General features: G+C 43.0%; 1 long non-coding RNA gene across 1 annotated transcript in view; it reads left to right on the forward strand.

The window, feature by feature from the left end:
* Positions 1-7,583: 7,583 nt before the first annotated feature.
* LOC103783218 (uncharacterized) overlaps positions 7,584-12,411 on the forward strand; it is a 42,668-nt gene continuing 37,840 nt past the window's right edge. Inside the window, exons 1-2 of the long non-coding RNA XR_004666539.3 lie at positions 7,584-7,664; positions 10,373-10,453. This is a non-coding gene — a long non-coding RNA (uncharacterized LOC103783218). The remainder of the gene's footprint in view (positions 7,665-10,372; positions 10,454-12,411) is intronic.

Raw genomic sequence — 12,411 nt, forward strand, 5'->3', positions numbered from 1 at the left:
TCTAATCTGTAAGTCGAAATAAGAATGTCTAACTCCACACAGGGTTGGCAGTGGGATGAGGCCGTATATGTGAGAGCACTTTGGGAAAAAAATAAATAACGGCATTTGTTGTACATAAGATGTCACTCCTAAGAGTGGACTTCACAAGAAAGGAAGTGTGTTTGATCTCAGCTTTGGTTTACTAATCTAAGAAAATAAAAACTGGATTCCAACAAGGGATTGTAAATTCTCACTGCATACCTGACACCAGTTACCATGATGACTCTTGTCTGGTTACTTGATCCCTGAGTCCTTCAGCTCCTACTTCTGTTGAGTGGGGAATAACAGCTCTTCACTGAGACTTTTATAAAGCACTCTGTGTGATTAATTTAAACATCATAATAATTCAAATTTCTATGCATGGGGAAACTTAGCATTTTACGTGAAGTAAACCTTGGTGCAATAGTGTCACCTCTTTCCAGGTGCATTATTCACAATGTCATGGTTAGCTGACACTCAGACATTTAGGAGATATAATTAGACTGTAATAGCTTAAGGTTTCTCACAGCCTTCTCATTTTTCACACCTGCTGGGGAACCCACTCTCCTCTAGCCTCAGGGATTTGGTCCATATCCTTCCTGTTCTTCTTGTTTTCAGTCTGAAGCACTGTCCTCTCCCACCCGTCTTCTAAACCATAGTGTATTCACAGGCCACATTCCAGCAAGCTCACAAGTGCCAGCCTGATGTGAGTAGTGCTAATATCAAATCTGACAACTTCCGTTCGGAGTCAGGCAGGCAGAATGGTATGGCGGCAGGGCTTTGGCATCATATGAACCTGGGTTTTGAAACTCAACTCCACCATTCACCACCCTGTGTGACTCTGGGCCAGTCATTCAACCTCTTTTAATCTTGATTTCTTCCTGGTTAAAGGGATGAGAGTCCAGCCAGGCACAGTGGCTCATGCCTGTAATCCCAGCACTTTGGGAAGCTGAGGCGGGCAGATCACCTGAGGTCAGGAGTTCGAGACCAGCGTGGCCAACATGGTGAAACCCCATCTCTACTAAAAATGCTAAAATTAGCCAGGCGTAGTGGTGCATACCTGTAATCCCAGCTACTCAGAAGGTTGAGATGGGAGAATTGCTTAAACCCGGGAGGTATAGGCTGCAGTGAGCTGAGATCATACCATTGCACTCCAAGCTGGGCAACAAGAGTGAAACTCCATCTCAAAAAAAAAAAAAAAAAGAAGAAGAGAAAGAGAAAAATAGAGATGAGGGTCCTAGAGTAAGTATACCCCAAAGGGAGAAAGGGAGGAATACATTTAATCAGCTAGGCATATGAAGAACTTAGCACGGCGGCACATAATGAGTACTATGTCAATGGTCTTTGTCCTCTGTGGAAACATCCTGACTGGATGAAGGGGGGCTGTTTCTCCCAAAGTTCCAACCCTGGTTTGGGCAACTCTGTCAACTTCCATGAACCCTCAGGGAAGAATGAGTAGAGATTTCCAGATATCCCTTTCCCCCACACATTGGCCTCTCATAGAATGTAACTTTGGTCATAACAAACCCAGTCTTATTACTGGAATAAGTTGAAGCCTTCTAAACAAGTAGGCTTAGAACCTCTTTTCCACAGGAAATGCCTGATCACTGGAATTTTGTAGCTAGAAGGTATTCCTGAGCTCGGAGATGCCACATACTATTAAAATTATTGGTAATTTCCTCTTGCTTGGGCACTCAAGCTCTCTACCATTGCAGGAATTCATGAGCTGACTCCTTTATTTCAGGTGCTTCCAAACAAAACTGACAAGCAACACCCAGTTGCCTACATTTTAGTTTGCATTCATCTCCACTGGGTATAGGGTACTAGGAGCATGCAGCACAATTGTGCTTCTCTTCCAGCTGGAGTCTGTAGACTGAGCCAGGCCACCTTGTTTAGGCTCTAGTGCCTGATAAAGAGCTCAGTGGGCTGGAAGCCTAGTGCAGTTAACACTGCTGGCTTTGTAGCTTGGACAGGTGAAAGTCAGCAAGCTTCCCAGTAGACCAATTGATCTGAGTTGCCTCTCTGGCCAGAAGCCAGCCCTGGCAGGGATCCAAGTTCCTCTCAAGCACTGAGAAAGGGCTCAGGTGTATCTGGTGGCTGGCAGAGCAGGTAGTCAGCCAAGGCTTCATAGTTCTCACCCACGGCAATTCAGCTAGCAAACTAGAGACACTTCCCCAAGAAGACACAGCGTGGCAAGACTGCTGAGATGCATAAAGAAATCTTGGCTGGTGAGTTACTTCTTTATGCCTGCCCCACTTGAAATACGAGTTTGGGGCTCCTTTTACTGTGATTAAAACTGGATTATTTATGCTAGCATCTCTGTTTTTTGACACAGCTATGCAAAACTTTTTGATCTTACATGTCTCTGTTTTCTTTACTGTCCAGGATTTTGTGGAAAGTAGAAATGATAGCAAGATATAGTTGGAGTTCTTAAAGAATGTTCAAAGAATCAGAAAGTTCAAACCCCAGAAACTTGGCCTCTCTTTAGAAATTCTGTTTCCCCTGAGGACAGTGGAGAAGGGAAAATACCTCCATAACTCCATTTTTATGATAGGGATTATGCCACTTAATCCCAGTGAATATTTGTAAAATTATTTTGAGACGTTTAGGAACGACATCATAGTCCATAATTACAAGATGTATTGGTGCTTGTAACTGTAGAGATGTTTGTTTTTAGTGGGGGCATCAGACCTGTCTGTGATAAGAAGGCTCCCTGGGTTCATATCACCCCTGAGATATTCCAGTTCGTAGGAAAGAAGTCAATTCAGAGGCAGTGAATGAGAGAAGTCCCATCATAATAGGTCTTATATAACTAGCCGTCAGCAGAAGGGAACTGCTAAAAACTGGGGGAAAGGGCACAGAAAAGTTATGGAAGGAGCAGTGCTAACTTGCTGCAATTGTCCCAACAAGAAGGAAGGTGCAGGGAAATGAAAGATAACTCTGTGGCCTCTTCCAGGGCAATGAGCAGCATAGTGCTTTTGTGAAGATTCCACCCGGAGTCTGATGCTGGGCAAAGCATGTCTGGCCAAGACTGGAAACAGAACTCTTTTTTTTTTTTTTTGAGTCTGAGTCTGGCTCTGTCACCCAGGCTGGAGTGTAGTGGCACGCTCTCAGCTCACTGCAACCTCTGCCTCCCAGGTTCAAATGATTCTCATGCCTCAGCCTCCCAAGTAGCTAGGATTACAGGTGCTTGCCATCACGCCCAGCTAATTTTTGTATTTTTAGTAGAGATGGGGATTTTGCCATGTTGGCCTGGCTGGCCCCAAATTCTGGCCTTGAACTCCTGGCCCCCAGCGATCCACCTGCCTCAGCCTCCCAAAGTGTTGGGATTACAGGCATGAGCGACTGCACTCAGCCTGGAAACATAACTTTAAATGTTGAACTGAAACAGGGAAACATCTCAGCCAAGTGATTTTTATAAAGAGTTATTAACAGGGAACTTTTAAAAGAAAAAAAAAGGGATAATCCAACCTACCAGATAATGACTCTTCATTCTTACACGTTCCCTTCTTCTTGTCCATGTCAGCAAAGAAATATACCTGGTTACTATGGAGAAAAGATACCCTATTGTATATACTACTTTTTAAAAAACTAACATTGGATTATAAACACTTTCCCACATTTCTACATAGTCTTGATTATTTTAACATTGATAAAATCTTAAGACAAGTTCCAGGAAGTCATGAAGCCCGGAAAGATTAGTGATTTAAAACAGGGAGTCAAATTTCTTAAGTGACTTCCTCTAGAAGTTCAGGGAACTCCTAGAAGAGCAGCAAAGCTCCAACTTGAAGGATCCAGATACATATGACAATAGGTAGACTGTTGGTAAGTCAGTGGCTTGATGGCTTAACGGGGACAATAACAGGAGGCGAGTATACCCACAGGGCCAGACATGCTGGGGAAGGGAGCCCGCTAGAATGGGTCCAAACCCATAGCCAAGAGCAGAAGCTGCCATAGCGGCGGTCAAGGAGGCTTCATTCTAGATCCACATGCTGAACAGTGCTTCATCAGCAGACTCTCTGAAGAAGCTTCTGCACCTTGGAGCTCCCAAAAGAGATCAAAAGCCATGATCAAGACCAAGGGAAAGGTGGGGGAGTTGTGGGAGCTGGACACAAAGGACATTTAACTCCTTGTCCCACTTCCAGCAGCTGCCAACCATCCTCCTCCCACTCACTCCTGGCTCTCTTTTGCTCTCTTCTCTATTTTTTTTTTTTTTTAAGACAGGATCTCACTCTGTTACCCAGGGTAGAGTGCAGTGGCATGATCATACCTCACCGCAGCCTTGATCTCCTGAGCTCAAGAGATCTCCTACCTCAGCCTCTGAAAGTGCTGGGATTACAGGTATGAGCCACTGTGCCCAGCCTTCTCAATTTTATTTACTTCTGTCCCTTTAACTTACTCCATCCCTCAGCCTGAAGAGTCAATGGGCTGTGATCTTTGGTTCCAAACTCTACATGCTGTCCTGGGGGATCTAAGGCAGAGGTCAGAGGAGGAATGAACTCAGATATCACGGAGGGATAGGCGAGAGCATTAGGAAGTTAGCAATGAAGATAGTGTTCTGGGGAACAAGGTGACATTTTTACTTGTTCCACTTCTGTATTGTTTGGAGTTTTTTAAATGGCAGATATGTTGCAAACTAAAACAATCACATAAAATTTTTTTTAATTGAAGGAGGTGAATGTTTTGTTTTCTAAGAGAAAGAAAAGAAACTGTCGATAGTGCCAATAAAAGCAGCAGAAAGATCACTCAGCGCATGTGCAAAGACAAGGTCTTGGATAACAAGTTCTGCAAACCACAGAGTGCACAGAATCTAGAAGCCAGGAAGAAGAACACTGAGACGCGAGCAACGGTGACTGAATGATATGAGAAGGGCCATTTAAAGACTTTTACAGAGAGGACAAGGAGAGAGAGCAAGAAGAGAAGGAGCTCCTAAGATTTGAGAAACTTGAGGCAAATAAACAGAATAAGGGCTAGGTGGGGTGGCTTATACCAGCACTTTGGGAGGCCGAGGTGGGCGAATCACTTGAGGTCAGGAGTTTGAGACCAGCCTGGCCAACGTGGTGAAACCCCGTCTCTACTAAAAATACAAAAATCAGCCAGGTGTGGTGGTATACACCGGTAGTCCCAGCTACTTGGGAGGCTGAGGCAGGAGAATCACTTGAATCTGGAAGGCAGAGGTTGCAGTGAGCCAAGATCGTGTCACTGCACTCCAGCCTGGGTGACAGAGCGAGACTCCATCTCAAAATAATAATAATAAACATAAACAAAATAAGGACAGCAGCCATTTCTGAAGCCAGGAGGAAATGTTCCAGATGGAGGGGAGCGGGCAAAAAAGAGAGACAAGAGCAGTGAGGAGAGAGCCATTAGGTGGCACTGCAGAGAAAACTGGAGTTTTAAAAATTTTTTATTGTGGAAAACTTCCCAACCCATATAAAAGTGGAGAATACATACTCAGGAGGTGGAGCAGGAGGATTGCTTGAGCCCAGGAGTTTGAATCCAGCCTGGGCAGCAGAGGGGGACCCCATCTCTTTAAAAAAAAAAAAAAGGAGACAGTATGGTCATAATGAATCCCTATATACCCATCACCCCTTCCCCAGATTATTTTGAAACAAATTCGAGACATCACATTATTATGGTGGCTCTCAAACTTCAGCATGCATTTGAATCCCCTGAAGGGCTTGTTAAAACATGGATTGCTGGGCTCCACCCACTGAGTTTCTGATTCAGTAGGTCTGGCCTGAGAATCTGCATTCTAACAAGTTCCTGGGTAATACTGATGCTGCTGATCTGAGGGCCTTGCTCTGAGAACCCTTGTAGTTAGTATTTCACCTATAGATATTTCTCTTTAAAAAGGACTGCCTTATTTAGACATAATCATGATGTTATCAGCACACATAAAAATCAATAATAATTCCTTAATATCACGTTTCCCAATTATCCTCTAAGTGTTTTTGTTAACCATTTGTTTGAACTGGGATCCAAACAAGGTCTATGGATTGCAATTGGTTAATATGTTTCTTTAGACTCTTTTCCTCTATAGGTAGAGTTTGAATGGGCAGCATGAGAGACAGTTTGAGCAATAGTTGAGAGAGATATGCAGATGTGTGTTGTGAAAAGACTATAGGCCGGGCACGGTGGTTCTCACCTGTAATTCCAGCACTTTGGGAGACCGAGGCGAGCAGATCACCTGAGGTCAGGAGTTTGAGACCAGCCTGGCCAACGTGGGGAAACCCCATCTCTACTAAAAAATACAAAAAATAGCCAGGCATGGTGGTGGGTGCCTGTAATCCCAGCTACTCAGGAGGCTGAGACAGGAGAATACTCAGAGGCTTGAACCCAGGAGGCGGAGGTTGCAGTGAGCTGAGATTGTGCCACTGCACTCCAGCCTGGGCAACACAGCAAGACTCCATCTCAAAAAAAAAAAAAAAAAAAAAGCAGAAACTTTGGTTTTGATCCCACCTCTACCACTTACTAGAGATACATGAAGACAATGAAGATAATAAGTCTATTCATGGACTACTTTGACAATTATATAAAAATTACGCCTGTAGAGTGGAATCCATACATGTTACGGCTAAGGAATCAGAAGCTCTGTGACCTGGGGCAAGTACTTAACTTCACTAAGATCAGTTTTCTAATCAATAAAAAGAGAGATTATAGCAATACCTATTTTATAGGGTTGTGAATGAGCTAATGAGTGTCAACATCTTAAGCACACTACCTAACCTGTAATAAGCACTCAGACTTGGTATTGTTATGAAAATAACAATTATTCTAGCCACACAATGAATGTCACTCCTCTTCCTCCTAAATAGGAATGCCTTCTCAGAATCTTGATTTTCAAAGTGATGGACTGGGAGATCCCAAGCCATGAATGTGAATTTGTGTATTTCCCTTCTTATTTATTTCTCAGTTCAGTTAAAACCACCATCATCTTCCTAGTTGCCCAGATTAGGAACTTTAGGATCAACCTGAACTCCACCCTACATTCACCATATCAGCGTTTCCATCTTAAGGGGGCTTCTGGGATCCATCCCCAAACGGAATGCAAGAACCTAACGGTGCCTAGCACATGATAGGTCCTTAGTCAGCATTGATTATTTGTATTTCCGCTGCCTCTGCTCTACTTCCAACCACTGTCATCTCCCACCTCCACTGCCCCATCCCCTCTTCCCTGGTCTCTCCCACCCTAGCCTCTCAGTCATTGTCCATCCTGCCAGAGTGACACACTTTCTGTTTTTCCCACCTTCTCATCCTCTCCCCTCTCTTCTCTCCCTCTCTCTGTTTCTGACTGCAACTGTAGTGAGTGGAGTATGGGGCTCACTCATTATCCATTGTGTAAGGAGTTGCTCTTGTTTTATTTATTTGATTTCCCCCCCACCTTCATTTCTGATACCCATTCTCCTTCCTCCCACACGCTGTCACTCTGATATTGTGATAATGTATTCTTGGGTATGTATGTGAACTTACAAAATGTTAGAAATGTTTGTTCCCTGGTGCCACAAAGAAATAGCACTCGAACATACATTCAATTCTCTCAGCAAGGCAATTTTTACTTTCTGCAGAAAGGGTGCTCATCACAGATGGAACAATGGCGAGAGCACACCTGGACAGGGGAGGGGCAGGAGTTCTGATTCCTGACACAGGTAGGCCCTGCTGCTGTGTTGTTCCCCTGTTGGCTAGGGTTGGACCGCACAGTCTAAGCTAATTTTGATTGGCTATTTTAAAGGGACAGGGGTATGAGTCAGAGTGGCAGAGTGAGTAGTTTGGCAGGAAGGACAGTTAGGAACAGGTAACCAAAGGTGACTTAGGTCAGAGAAGGTGACCAAGGGTGACTCAGGTCAAAGAAGATGACCAGAATGAGTCAAGACGGAGCAGGTGACCAGGGGAACAGATGTGAACTACTGATTAGGACTAGAGGGAAAGTTGTTTACTTAAACTAGAAGCAAGTGGGCAAAGAGAACCAGGAAGTTAAACTTTAAAATTGAGAATCAAAGAATAAGAGAGCTGAAACTACTGACGTGCTGATTCTTTGAAGAGAAATTTGCAGTTCACTATATTTAACAAAAATATGTTATTTTGTGCGGTTTGGTTTTGAAACCTACCTACTGCATTTACTTATCCATTCCCCTAGCAAATGCCCCAGCTCCCTGCTACCAGTACTACAGTGAGGTGAGTGTTTTTGTCCGTGATCCTTTAGGACCTGTGTAAGAGTTTCTCGGAAGCATATGTCTAGGAGTGGAATTGCTGATGCATATTTATTTTCACAAAGTACATCTAGGTTGTGACTGTGAACTGCAGAACTCTCTGCCCGTAATGACTCTGTCCAAACCCCTGCACTAAGAGACTTGACCAAACCCTAGCATGGCTTCTAGCAGCTTAAGACCATGTCCCTAGGATGATACCAGCCTCCCTTAAAATGCTTGCCTGGAAGCTCAATGCTGCCAGGAGAATCTACTGTTTATTCTGGCCAAAACCTGGTGATAGGCAGATAAGCCCCTGAGCTCCCTCTTAGAGCAGTTATTTTAGAAAGCTTGCAATTATAAATCTTTCCTTTACCCTTTGAGATGTAAATCTCCCACCCAAAACGGTCTCCTCAAGGATCTGAGAGCCCTCTCTTTGAAATGCAGATATTCAGGGAGCTATAGCTCTTCTCCCAGGAGGATAAGGGCCTAACTGCTATGGATGCCTTACTTTAGGAGAAGTGTGTTTATCCTTCGGATAAGCACCAGTGAACAAATCCAGGTGGCGTAATCACATGGACTAACCCTCCCTTAACACCCCACAGTGCCTTTCCCTTAATCTTTAAATAGTCTCCAGTACTTTGCATCAGGTACTCTGTTCACACTCTACTCTTTTTCCTTATTGCAGTAGTCCCTGAATAAAACCTGTCCTGGCTGCTTTAACCAGTGCCTGGCTCTATCTTTGACATGCCCTAGAATACAGTGTTTGTTTCCTTTCCGTTTTGTTTCCTTACAACCTTGCCAGAGTTTGGTATTATCCAGTCTCCTAATTTTCCAACCTCATTGGTAAAAAGACTTAATCTTGCTATTGTTTTAATTTTCATTTATCTAAGAACTAGTGAGGTTCACTTCGGAAGGCTGAGGCGGGTGGATCATGAGGTCAGGAGATCAAGACCATCCTGGCCAACATAGTGAAACCCCATCTCTACTAAAAATACAAAAATTAGTTGGGCGTGGTGGCAGGCATCTGTAGTCCCAGCTACTCGGGAGGCTGAGGCAGGAGAATCACTTTAACCCAGGAGGCGGAGGTTGCAGTGAGCCGACATCATGCCACTGCACTCCAGCCTGGGCAACAGAGTGAGACTCTGTCTCAAAACAAAACAAAACAACAACAAAAAAAAACTAGTGAGGTTGAGCAAAACCAGTGGGTTTTTTGGGGTAAGTCACATATTCATATCCTTGCCCATTTTCCTGTTGTATTCTCTTTTTCTGATTGATTTGTAGGACTTTCTTATATATTCTGTATAATAATCTCTTGCTGGTTTTGGGAGTCTCAAATATTTTTTCTCAGTCTATCACCTGTCTGTTCATTTAGATAACTATATCTGCCATCGTCATTATTGTTAATTTTGACATAGTCATCAATTTGAGGGGCAGGGAATACAGTTACACTTTTTTAATGTTTTTTAAAAAAATTCTTCCCCACTTCTAAAGTCATAAATAGATTCTGACGTATATATATGCATACACATGCATATCTATGTTTTGTAGGGTGGTGTTTCACATTTATATCTTTAATTCTTCTGAAGTTCACCTTTGCTTATGGTGTTAGGAATGCAGCTTAATTTTTTTCCATGTGGTGAGCCAATCTTCCCTACACTGTCTACTAAGCAACCCATCCTTTCCCCATTTACTTGTTTTTCATACATCAGGTACACATACAACAAAACACATAAGCATACCTATGAATTTCTGACACTTTCTCACCCTTACTCTATTTCCATGCTTCTACACCACAGTGCCGTAATGTTTTATTATATAGCATTGGAGTATACTGGGGCAAGTCATTCCTCTTTGTTCTTTTTCTGAAATTGGCTCAACTGATGGTGGACCTTGTTTTTTTCTTCTTTATAAATTTTGAATATGCTTTTTTTATTCCCTCAAAAAATTCTGTTGGGACTATACTGAAAGTGCCTTGAATTTTTAGACTAATTTTGGGAGAATTGTTATCTTTACATGTTAAGTAGTCTTGTCTACCAATATGGCATATCTCTTTCCTTAAGTCTAATGTCCTTTGATAGTTTTATATTTTTCTCCAAAAATTTATTTTGAATATTAAGTTGATTTTTTAGTTGTGTTGCTCTTCTGAAAATTATCTTATTTTCTATTAGGTTTCCTGGTTGAATGTTCTGTTGTAGAAGAATGCAACTGAGTTTTCTAAACAGATCTTCTTCTTGACATCCTTGCTGAACGTAAGTATTAGTTCTAAAAGTTTTTCTATTAAGTCTGTGAGGTTTTCTATGTAGATAATCAGATCACCTGTACATAACGACAGTTTTGCTACTTCCTTTCAAATCCTATACCTAGTACTTCTTGTCTTATCACATTGGCCAGGACCTCCAATACTATGCTGAGGAGTGGCAGTTCTTAGAAGGAATGTGGGTGTATCTTTACCTGTTATCTCCTTCCTTTCCCCTGATGTACCCACAAGCTTCATCTCCTGCTGGTGCAGGACTAGTGATACTGTTCTGTCTTGCAGTGGAGTTGGGGAAGACTATAATCTGCCCATGGAAATACAAGGGAGGAAAATAGTCTAAGATAAAATCTTCCCCACCTACAGCACTGTCCCTTTTCCCCTGCAGTCTGCAGTCGCAAACACATACACTGGGCTCCAACCATTTGCTGTCCCTCTAGAAACTTCTCACAATTATGACATTAGATTCTCAGATCCATCAGTTGCACCATTTCTGAGACACTCCCAGAACTAGGTTGACAGAGATAGCCAGGAGCCCCTGTTGGGTCCCCATTGTGTCAGTATCCAGAAGCCAGAATGACACTTCTAAAATAGTTATAATCATGAGAATGTTTTAATCAAGGGCCTTTAAAGCCCTCATGTAAGCCCTTTAATATCACATTCAAAGGTCTTAACAAGCTGGCCTCACCTCCTTTTCTACTTCCCGTAACACACCCCACACTCCAACTACCCTGGGTGATGTTTTCCCCAAAAAATGCTGTGCACTTTAACCCTCTGTTTACCATACGGTTACCTCTGTATGGAATTCTCTCTCCCCTTTCTCACATTGAGAAATGCTACTCATTCTTCAAAGCTCGGAACAAAAGTTGTATTCAAGAAGTTTTCTCTAGTTCATGCCATTGGTGTAAATCATTCCTTCTTCAATACTCCCTGGAGTACTTATCTGTCAGATTTGCCTTATAGTTTGTTGCCAGCAGAGCAAAAACTGTGTTTTATCCATATTTCTATCTCTAGTTCAGTTTTTCACTCACAGTAGATGCCCAATAAATGTTTATTCATCAGGTTAAATAATGAAGACCATGATTTGTAGGAAAGATAAGTTTTTAGTAAGAATGAAGTAATCCTTTTCTTGGCTAATCTCAGTTCCAGTAAGATTGAGTGTGAATTTCCAGAAGTGGTGTTATCTTCAGCAATTCTCAGCACCATGCAAATAGGAATGAAAACATATACTGTAGGCCGGGTGGGGTGGCTCATGCCTGTAATCCCAGCACTTTGGGAGGCCAAGATGGGTGGATCACTTGAGGTCAGGAGTTTGAGACCAACCTGGCCAACATGGTGAAACCCCATCTCTACTAAAAATATAAAAACTAGCCGGGCATGGTGGCGGGCACCTGTAGTATCAGCTACTCAGGAGGCTGAGGCAGGAGAATTGCTTGAACCCAGCAGGCGGAGGCTGCAGTGAGCCGAGATTGCACCATTGCACTCCAGCCTGGGCAACACAGCAAGACGCCATCTCATTAAAAAATAAAAGAAAGAAAGAAAAAGAAAACATGTACTATAAACTCCTAGTCATTTTCTTTATGTGATTAAGTCCTCCGAGTGCTATAACAGGTGTTCAACTTGTACAATGCTGAGCAATTATTTAAAACAAAATGTAGGCCGGGCGCAGTGGCTCATGCCTGTAATCCCAACACTTTGGGAGGCTGAGGCGGGCGGATCATCTGAGGTCAGGGGTTCAAGACCAGCCTGGCCAACATGGTGAAATTCCATCTCTATGAAAAATACAAAAATTAGCCGGCCATGGTGGTGGGTGCCTGTAATCCCAGCTACTCGGGAGGCTGAGGCAGGAGAATCACTTGAACCCGAGAGATAGAGGTTGCAGTGAGCGGAGATCGTGCCACTGCACTCCAGCCTGGGTGACAGAACAAGTCTCCTTCTCCAAACAAATAAACAAAA

Source organism: Pan paniscus, chromosome 16 (assembly GCF_029289425.2).
Source record: "Pan paniscus chromosome 16, NHGRI_mPanPan1-v2.0_pri, whole genome shotgun sequence".
Taxonomy (NCBI): Eukaryota; Metazoa; Chordata; class Mammalia; order Primates; family Hominidae; genus Pan; species Pan paniscus.